The sequence below is a fragment of the Athene cunicularia genome (assembly GCF_003259725.1).
Source record: "Athene cunicularia isolate RWA chromosome 1 unlocalized genomic scaffold, athCun1 chr1_part2, whole genome shotgun sequence".
NCBI lineage: Eukaryota > Metazoa > Chordata > Aves > Strigiformes > Strigidae > Athene > Athene cunicularia.
The window spans coordinates 69,592,025-69,601,481 of NW_020799092.1; positions in this window are offsets into that span (position 1 = coordinate 69,592,025).

Sequence of the window (9,457 nt, forward strand, 5' to 3'; positions counted from 1 at the left end):
CCCGGCCCGGCCCGGGGAGGGCGGAGGGCCGCCGGCGAGAGCCCCGGGCAGGCGCTCGCACCGGTGAGAGGAAAAAGGTCCTGCAAGGAAAATGGAGACTAAAAATACTGTCCGTAAACTGTCAGTAAAACGCTGCGGTGGTGCTCGGGAAGAAACAAGTTATATAACCGCCTATATAAAAAACCCCCAAACCCACACCAAACCGCTTCGTGGTATTGACCGTGCAGCGAATGTTTTCCTTCGAAGGGAAAACACGAACAGTTGTTTATCGCGAGCGTCTTTCTTGCGTTGTGTAGTGAGAAGCTGAGGATACTAACAGTCATTTAGTGTCGTTAATTCAGTCAAATAATCTCAATGATCGGCAATTATCTCTGGTAAGGATTTAGGGAAAGTATTTGTTGAATGTCTTAATGGCATGCAGTGGAGTCCATATTAAACTTCTGCAGTTTTTCTAGTGTGATGGTTTTTCTAGTGATGATTTTGATTTCTTGCTCCATAATCGCCATTTAGCAGAGTGAGTTTTCAGTTTTAAATGAAAGCACTTGGGTATTTTTTCTTTATTTTTCGAACTACAGGGACTAAAGTGACATCGAAAATGAAAGGTAAAGACAGGAAAGTCACTTCTGTTTTCTGGCAGAAGACCCTTGAAAAAGAGTCATGTATTTTTTAATTCATAGTAGCAGCTTTATTGATTAATAAAGTAGGAAGCCTGATTCATTTTATAGGTGTTTCAGGAAAATAAGAAGAAATAAGATTTTTATCTTATTGATGTAAGAATTATTGCAACAATTGCTTTAGAAATGCCCCAAATGATATGAAATTGAACAACCTCTTAGAAGAAGATCATGGGAATTTTGAGTACCTGGAGGTTGAAAAGCCCTGTCTCATTCACTCATTTAGATGGAGAGGACACATTCAGGAGAGGAAGAAGGGATGACAGTGAAACTGTTCAGGTATAAATAACAGTTAATTTGGCTTCATCTTGGCCCAAACCAAAAGAGATCTGCAGCGTTTTTAAAAGGAAGCAATCCATTATTATTATTTTCTTCATTTGTATTTACTAAGTAGATTTGAGGAATTACCTCAGCAGGAATCTGCTATTTCCTCAGCCTTTATAAGCTCAAGATTGAACCAAAACTGCTAATTCTCCATTCAGAAATAGCTTTTCTTTTCTGCAATTGGAAGGCAATTGTTTTGTCTATGATGAGAAAAATTGAAATGCTGCCATATTAATTAGTGCCTTTATATGTAACACCTGCTGTGAAATTATTTTTTTCTTTCCTTACATCTATTAGTCCCTTCCTGATCTCTCTTTAGTTTATTTCAGTATGTAGTTTGCAGTATACTGGTTAGCACTGTAATCAGAATCCTGCTTCTAATACACTGAGAGCCAGGACCATGATAAATCACTTGGTCATCTTGTGTCTAAATGCAGCTTTGGGTAAAAAGGACTTTTCTGTAGACCAAATGTTGCACTTGGTTTGAATATTTTTAGAAAATCTAGGAAACAAGTTACACGTTTTTTACTGATTCCATGTAATATCTTAATATATAGCAGCTGTATAAAGAAAGGATTATTTTGGGTTTGAATAGCATACAACTGTGCCCAAGCAGATATACCTCACAAAGCTGTTCAGTAGAGAGAATTGGGCGTTACCAAGGGACACTATGAAAACACTTTGCTGCCGTTGTGTCCCTGCTGTGAAAAACAAAGTTTGATAAGATGTTGTGCAAGTGAAAAGTCAAGTGATAAGGAATGCATATCAAGAGATTTTTCTTGTTTAAGACCTGTTACCATGGTTGGAGCTAGTAGTGCTACTGTCTGCTGAGTAAGGATTATGGAAAGATTTTAAATTTTATTGCTTATACTCTTTGGAAATAGTATCAGTTCTTGTGGCAGAAACCTCCTCTGCTGTGGACTGGTTTTTGAAGGAGGGTGTCAGTGAGGTTCAGCTGTTTCTCATAATGGGATTGTGGCAATAACAAGTTGTAGATGTGTGTCTATTTAGGTGTGTTTAAATTAAACACTTAGTCTCCTTAAAACACCTACATATTTAGGATGGTGCCTCCAAAATTAGTAGATGGCTCACATTTGTATTGGAAAGGTGCCTTGACTCTTCTATAAGAAAAAAAAACCAACCAACCACCAAACAACTTTTAACATTAACACTTTTGTTGTTGACTAACAACCAAAGAACTTTGCATTTCATTTAGAGCACATAAAGAGACATCATAATCTAGAGTCATGGGAATAGAGTAGAAGGCTGATTACCTATAGGAAAAAGTGTTGTCTTGAAAAATGTGTTGTGACATTTGCAGTTTCCTTGGGTATTTGTGTTTTGTTGTGTCTGGTATTCGATCACTTGCACTTTCTTTTAATGGCTATGTTTCAGTTAAAGAACCGTAAGTGTGCTGTACTGCATATGCTTTCTGGCTTTACAGTATGAAGTTTTGGTGATTCAAAACTTATATTTGGAAAGGCTGATGACCTTCTAGCTTAACTCATGGGAACGGTTGCACTCAAGAAAAACATATTTTTCAACAAAGAAGAACTTACAATTTCCTTATCTTAACTGACCTGGAAATTATTTGTTTGAATTTCAATAAATTTGAAGTCAAACATTATAAATAGTTCTATAAAATTCATGTATCTAGGGGGTGTGTGTACATGCATACACAGACAAAGAGGGAGACAGAATGTTGTTGGGACAAGCAAAAGAAATCTAAGTAGATGTACAAAGAATTTAGGGAAATAGTTTTATATTGCAGAGAAATTACATTGGGTCCTTTGTGCTCAGACTTTGAACTGAAGAGAGGAAGTCAAATAGACATATTTAAATATGTATATAAACAAAATTGTATGACTGTGCATTAACTTAAAAATAAAAACCAGTTTAGTGCTTGGGCGTTGCTGCATTTCCTGGACAACTGAGGTTTTACAGGGTTTTAAAGATTTATTCTTGGTGTGAGTCTAGAGAAAGGTTTGCATACGACTTTGTTCCTTTCTGGCATGGAGAGGAAAGGAAAAAGAAAATTAAAAGGTTTAGTAAATGAAGGGGAGATAGCAGTTGCACAGTTGCAGACATAAAAGTGCCAGAGTTGTTTATAAATGAGCTGCTTCAGATCCTGCTTTACCATATGGGTCCTATGGATCAAGGTTTTAACGTGATTTCTATGCACTTTTATGGAAACAGTTCTTACCTTGCCTCATGGACATGTGCTATGAAGGAAATTTGATTTCTACCATAGTATGTTCAGGTGGTGCCTTAGTTTCATAAAATGTAGTAGTATTTATTTTTAGTCATATCTAATTGGCATAAAATGATAGATGGGAAAACCTGGACTGTCAGGATGGAGTGCAAGCTTGTAACAAAACTTCATTTTAGTTAAGGAAAATCTGTGCTAGCAGCTTCAACATTACATAATAACTTAAAATACTAAAAGCAAGATGCATAGGATTTTAACGCATGGGAGTGGCTAAACTGTATTTATAAATGCTAAACCTTAAAGTTTGGTTGTTTTTTTCTAACAGTAAGCCCCATCCTGGAAAGGTTTGCCTTTTGTTATTACCTGTAGTCACATCAGTAGGCCAATTGAAACGAATGACCTACTCGTTTGCATAATTACTTACAGGAGTGGAGCTGGTGCCAGAACACTAAAGTTGGTGTCCAGATCCTGTAGCTGGGTTGGTACTAATTTCATGTTTTCTCTTTTGGAAAAGCTTTATTGAAATTCTCTACAAGTGTGAAGGGCCATCTATGGAGATTATCATTGCTGTTGGAATCCAGGGTTTATCTGCCCAGCTGTGTGCATGTGCTATCTTCTCTTATTTTTCTGTTGATTAAAAAAATTGTCTGCATTTGATTTGTGATCCAGTTATTGTCTTGCATACCATAACACAGCTGTAATGCACAAACCTTGCTTCTGTTGTCAGCCTGAGTCCTGCAGAGCAGGTAAGAAAGCTTTCATTCCAGCTCTTGTGTTTTCTACATTCTTCACTATACATTATGTAGTCATATGAAATCAGTTGTTTAGAGAGAGCAAAGCATAAAGCACTTGCTGTTCTGGTGCAGGGAAAATTGACTCCTGCTTTCCTTTGGTGGCTGCTTCAGCGATAGCATGGTATTATGCTGCTCTTGTGCTTAATCATAATGATAGTCTAGGCTGCTCTTTTAAATTTGATGGCTGCATGCCAGCTTTTGGATACTTTTATTCAAGACTGCAGTAAAAGGTGAGGGTAGAGGGATAAAGAATTTATTTTAATAGGCTTGTATATCTAAAGAAATTGGCTACTGGGTCTGTCATCTCTGTTAATATTTGTGGCCTCTATGGACAACTACAGACATATTGGGGATCATAAGCTAAACAGAATATGCATGTTACAGAAAACTTCTATAAAATACATATTTGGGGACTACATGTTTGGGGATTACAAAGTGTTCATATGGGAGAGGGACAGCCCCAGCTGGGGCACCTGGAAACAACTGGAAAGTAGTTATGTATTTTCCCAGTTCCAGGAAGAGGCATCTTTATGCAGTTGATAAAATGTCCATAGCTGATCATATTTAACTCGGAATTGAGAAATAGCTGGCTCCAGGTACTACTGATGGACCTGACTGTACAGCCTATTTGCATTAGTATCCAGAGGGCTATAAGGGTGTAGCTGATAGGCACTTGTAATGGCTATGAATAACTTTCTGTTGGTTTAGTTCCCTTAATGAATGCCAGGAAGGTAGAGGTCGGAATGTGTAGTAACGGGAGTGGGCTGCCTTTTGGGTGATAATTAGCTATTAAATTTGATTATAATATGACAGTTTAAGCAGCTTTGGTACTAAATGAGAATGAAACTTTGGATAGGGAATAGATTGAAAATGAAGCATATTAAGGGTAGGGGGAATCATTGAACCTAACTTGGACCTGATTTGGTGGTGTATGAAGCTGAGCTACACTGAGTGAATTCTAAATGGAGGGTATTTAATTTTTTTTTTTTTTTTTTTATAGCAGCACTGGCATAAGTAGTTCTTGTTTACAACAGTAAATTCCTGTTCTCACCCTTCCCTGTCCTAGCCAGTTTGTTGGTATAAACACTTGCACGGTTACACAGTGATGCAGGTGAAAATTAAGTGCTTCTCTAGGGGATGGGAAGGTAAAAAGTGACTATCAGCTAGACCAGTTTCTTGAACTAATTCACCATGTGGACACAAATGTTTGTTTTGGCAAGCCTGGGAAAGTAAGGAGGGCAGAAATGGCTTGGCTCACGGTGGCTGCTTAGGTAACACGGCTGTTGTAAGAATATGCCTAACAACAGAGGACCATGGGTAGATGCTTCGCATTTATTTTATTTGTAACTAAATTTTTTTCCTGTTATGTCTAACTGAAAGTTTTCTTTGTTTTACTGTTGATCCTCAAAACTATGTAAGAATGGTGAAGGATTCATCCTAATTCTATGAGGTTGTTAATGGGGAGACTTATTTCTGTTTCTGTTATTAACTCCATTATTCATCTTTCTTGAACAGTACACAAGATCACTGTAGAGTCAGAATACTTACAGATCTGTTGGGAACAGAGAAGAACTTAGCTGGCAACCTACAGCTGTGCTGTGCAGTGGGTACATCCAAAAATGGAAGAAGGCTGTACTAGCGTGGATTTTTTTTGCTTTGTGCATGTTTGGAAAATACGGAAGTAGGATGTCACACAGAATCCCAAGCTGGCTGTTGAAATATCAAATAATATAAATTAAAATTTCTGCAATGCTTGTTCTTGTTTGCAACTTTTAATGGGAAATCTATAGAAATATTTATAGATCAGCTAGTTGTAAGCTTGAGAGATTTCTTTCTATGAAAACCTAAGACTAAGAGCATCTGGAATAATTGCTGTTGCAAATGATGTTGCAGTCATAAAAAAGAATGTATAGTGAAAGAAAAATTCCAAGTTGCATATCAGTATACAGTTTGCAGAAGGCTCAGGTTCTTGCTTTGGGAAGTCTACAGTGGTATGAGGAACAGTCTGAAGTACTGAACAATAAAAGATTAAATGCAATCAGAATTTTCCAGTCTCAAACTGTTCATTAATTAAAGCAGACAGTTTCAGACTTGAAGGAAAAATAAAAAGCACAGTCAAAACTTTGCTGACAGTTGTTTGATAGTTAAGCGTGTGGAAACCTTTTTTCAAAAAATTACTTATATGCTCCCTAGTGTTTGCAGATATCCTTTAGCTGAAATACTTTTTCAGTTTCAAGCCAAAAAGTGTGCTTTTTGCAGTCATAAAAAAATATGTATGTCGAAAGAAAACTTTCAAGTTGTGTAGCAGTATATGGCTCAGATTCTTGCTTTGGTAAAGCTCCAGTGGTGTGAGGAAGTGCTAGGAATTGTGTGCTGTCCCTTTTAGGTGATGTGTAGTGCAGCCCAGTTCTGGATGTAGTCTATACAGAGAGGCAGTGATTAGAAATGAACAAGACTTGTTACTTCAAAAATAGAGAAAATTAAGGGTATTTGGAAAGCTATGGAATATTTGTAAGGTAAGTGTAAAGTTTTTTGGATGTTATTGGGTTCCAGTAAACCATAGCTTCATAGTAATTATTTCTTAAACTTTCTAGTTTATGGATTTGTTAAATAAGGACCGCATTTATGTGTAGAAAAGAAAGATAAATCTATTCTGGTAGACTTCACAGTTAGTAGCATGTCTGTATGCTTAGCAGGGGAAAGGGTGGAAAGGTGAAGACTCACACAGATTTTATGTTGATGCATTTCTTCAAATAAGATTAAAATAATTTGGCTTGATGCTCAGCTGTGTTTAAAAGACCATTTAAAAAGAAAAATTTTAATGTTACAGTGCTTCTCGTAATGTTAATGTATCCTGTTTCCAACCTTCTTTTAGAACAGAAAATATGAAAATGTTTAGTTCAAATTTTAATTTTTTTCCTAAATAAACAGAAGACTCAAAGCCAAAATACTTGTGTCCGTGTTTCAGTTATATAAGCAATGCTAAAATAAACAGTCTTTAGGACAACAGGTCTGGGGTCATATCCTGTTTGCAGGTGTAAGCCTGTTTACTGGGACATAAGACATGGGTTTTCCATGCCATGCCCTGCCTGATCTACAGCTTCTCTCCTGCTTTGTACTAGGGGCCCCTTAGTATTTGGTGCTGGAAAACCAGTTCTGTGAGCTCTGCGTTTTGATTCATGTTAGGCTTCATCCTATTCATCAGACGCTGGTGTTCTTCCCCTCTGTCTAGAGTACCTTCTGGCCAAATGGATTTGGCATGACTAATGGTCTCCTTTCATAGTCTGTATGTCTTGGTCCATTTCCTTTTCTGAATTCAGTCGAAGCAGCAAAGCATCTCTGAGCACAGACAGGGTGGTTGGGTTGCATCTTGCCTGAGGCCCTCTTACAAATGGTGACAATCCACTTGCCCTTGTTTGGGGGGTAAATCACCTCATCCTGAAGGATGGGTTCTATTTGTTAAGAAAAGCAACTTGATGCTTTTGAGTAAACAGTAGTCGTCCTCTTTGTTTAAAAGTGTAGTCAATAGAAGATTTCTTGTGGAACCTTACAATAACAAATATTCACCAGGGATGTGACCCCTTTCCCCTACCCCTCCCAAGTGAACACAACTCTACTCCAGTTTGATTTTGGTGTCTCTATTGATCATAATTTGGCTGGCAATCCAGTGCTTAAGTTTATTTCTCAAATGCCAAGGTATTATTTTGGGGGGAGGGAAGAATTAAGGAAGGCTGGATGAAAAGTCAGCTCATTTCTGATTTTCTAATGTTTAAAGTACACCTGCCACATCTCCTTGTCTGTAGACGCTTTGTTTTGCAAAAGGGTAAGAATTTCCTTGGACAAATAACTGGTTGAGTTTTACTTTAAGCTAATGATTAGTGGCTTTCAAGAAATGATCATGTACCCTTTTTTTTTTTTTAATAAGAAAAATTAGATTTCTTTATTCCACGAATATTCTAGCATGTATTTTACCAGTGTAAAAGAAACAAAAATGAACTAGCAAGATTGATACTTCAGTGGACTCTACAGTTGGTCAGGAATACTTTGTCAGTTGCTTGTAAATGTGTCCCTTTCTTATGCATGTAAAAGGGTTTAAAGTATTCTGTGAGCACTGAGGTCCTTTATCCCATCAGTTGCTTATGGAATACTAATGAAAACCATGTATGTGCATCATGTGGAAAATATGTTGGCAGACAGATACCTGCAGTGCCTTAAATGCTTTGGCATTGTCTTTGTTTAATTAGCATAGTTGATCCCTACTTCCCCTAGAGGTTTATACTTTCAGAATAAGATCAAAGGTTTATATGAAAATTTAAGCAAAAGTAGAATTCACCTATTTTAGAGATGAATGTATAGATAAACATAAGCTTAAAAATAAAACCTTAGGCACTCCAGTCTCTAATATAAAATGGCTCGTGGGAACAATAATTACGGGAGTTATATATATTTAAAAATCAGACATCTGAGATGTAAACAGAAGAATTTCCTGGAATTAAATAACTATCTGATTAAACTTTTGTGATTTGTTTTCATGATGCTTTCTAGAAGAGTAGATGTTTTATGCTGTGTCTGTGTGCTTTGCTAAATTAATAAGCTGACTTGGCATTGAAAATGCTCTTTGAAGAATGTCAAAAAAAACCCCAGAATCAAACCTCTTAAGTTAAAATAACAGTTAAAATATCCATTACAATTTTTGGGGTATTCTGTCTTTTTGTGGTGCTGATTATTTCTGTTACTATTTATGTCTGCTTAAAATGATACAGAGCAAGTTGGGTGACTTCCATTGAAAGCTGATTCCAGTAAATGTTTAGTGGAATAGAGGAAAAAATCCTAGGAGTAGCAACAGTTAAATTAAAATTATGAGGCAGGAGTGGTATCTTACTGCTAAATAGAAAATACATAAATGGAGTAGTTTCAGTAAAACTACAGGGAAACTAGAGAACAAAGCAATTACATTAAAACAAGATGATGACCAAGGGTGGTACTAACAAAAAAATTCTGTCGTCAGTGTTTTATGAATGTAGTTCATACTTCCTTATTAGAAGTGAATTTTGATGTGTTAATGTATTGTCTATACTGTATGGCAAAATTATGCTTCTTTTGTTAAGAAAATTTCACAATATTTATCAGTTGTCATATCTTTGCAACTGACGCCATACTTTCTGTTTAGTAATCAGTTGTTGCTGAAATAGCAGGGACAGGCTCTGCATTGGAAATGGAAGCATCACCAGTAAATGTATTTGGGTTCAACTTCATAAGAGTTATATATGTGTAAAATCTTAGCTGTGATGTTGCAGTGACATATTTCTTTTTTCCCTGTAATTATGAACTTATGAGGGGCACAACGAGTTATGCAGTTTTGAAGACTGTGGGCTTTAATTCTGTTCTCTGAAAATGCTGTTTGAGTGATACATCAGCCTAGTGCTTCTTATATGAGTATGCAGCTAAAGTTTGAG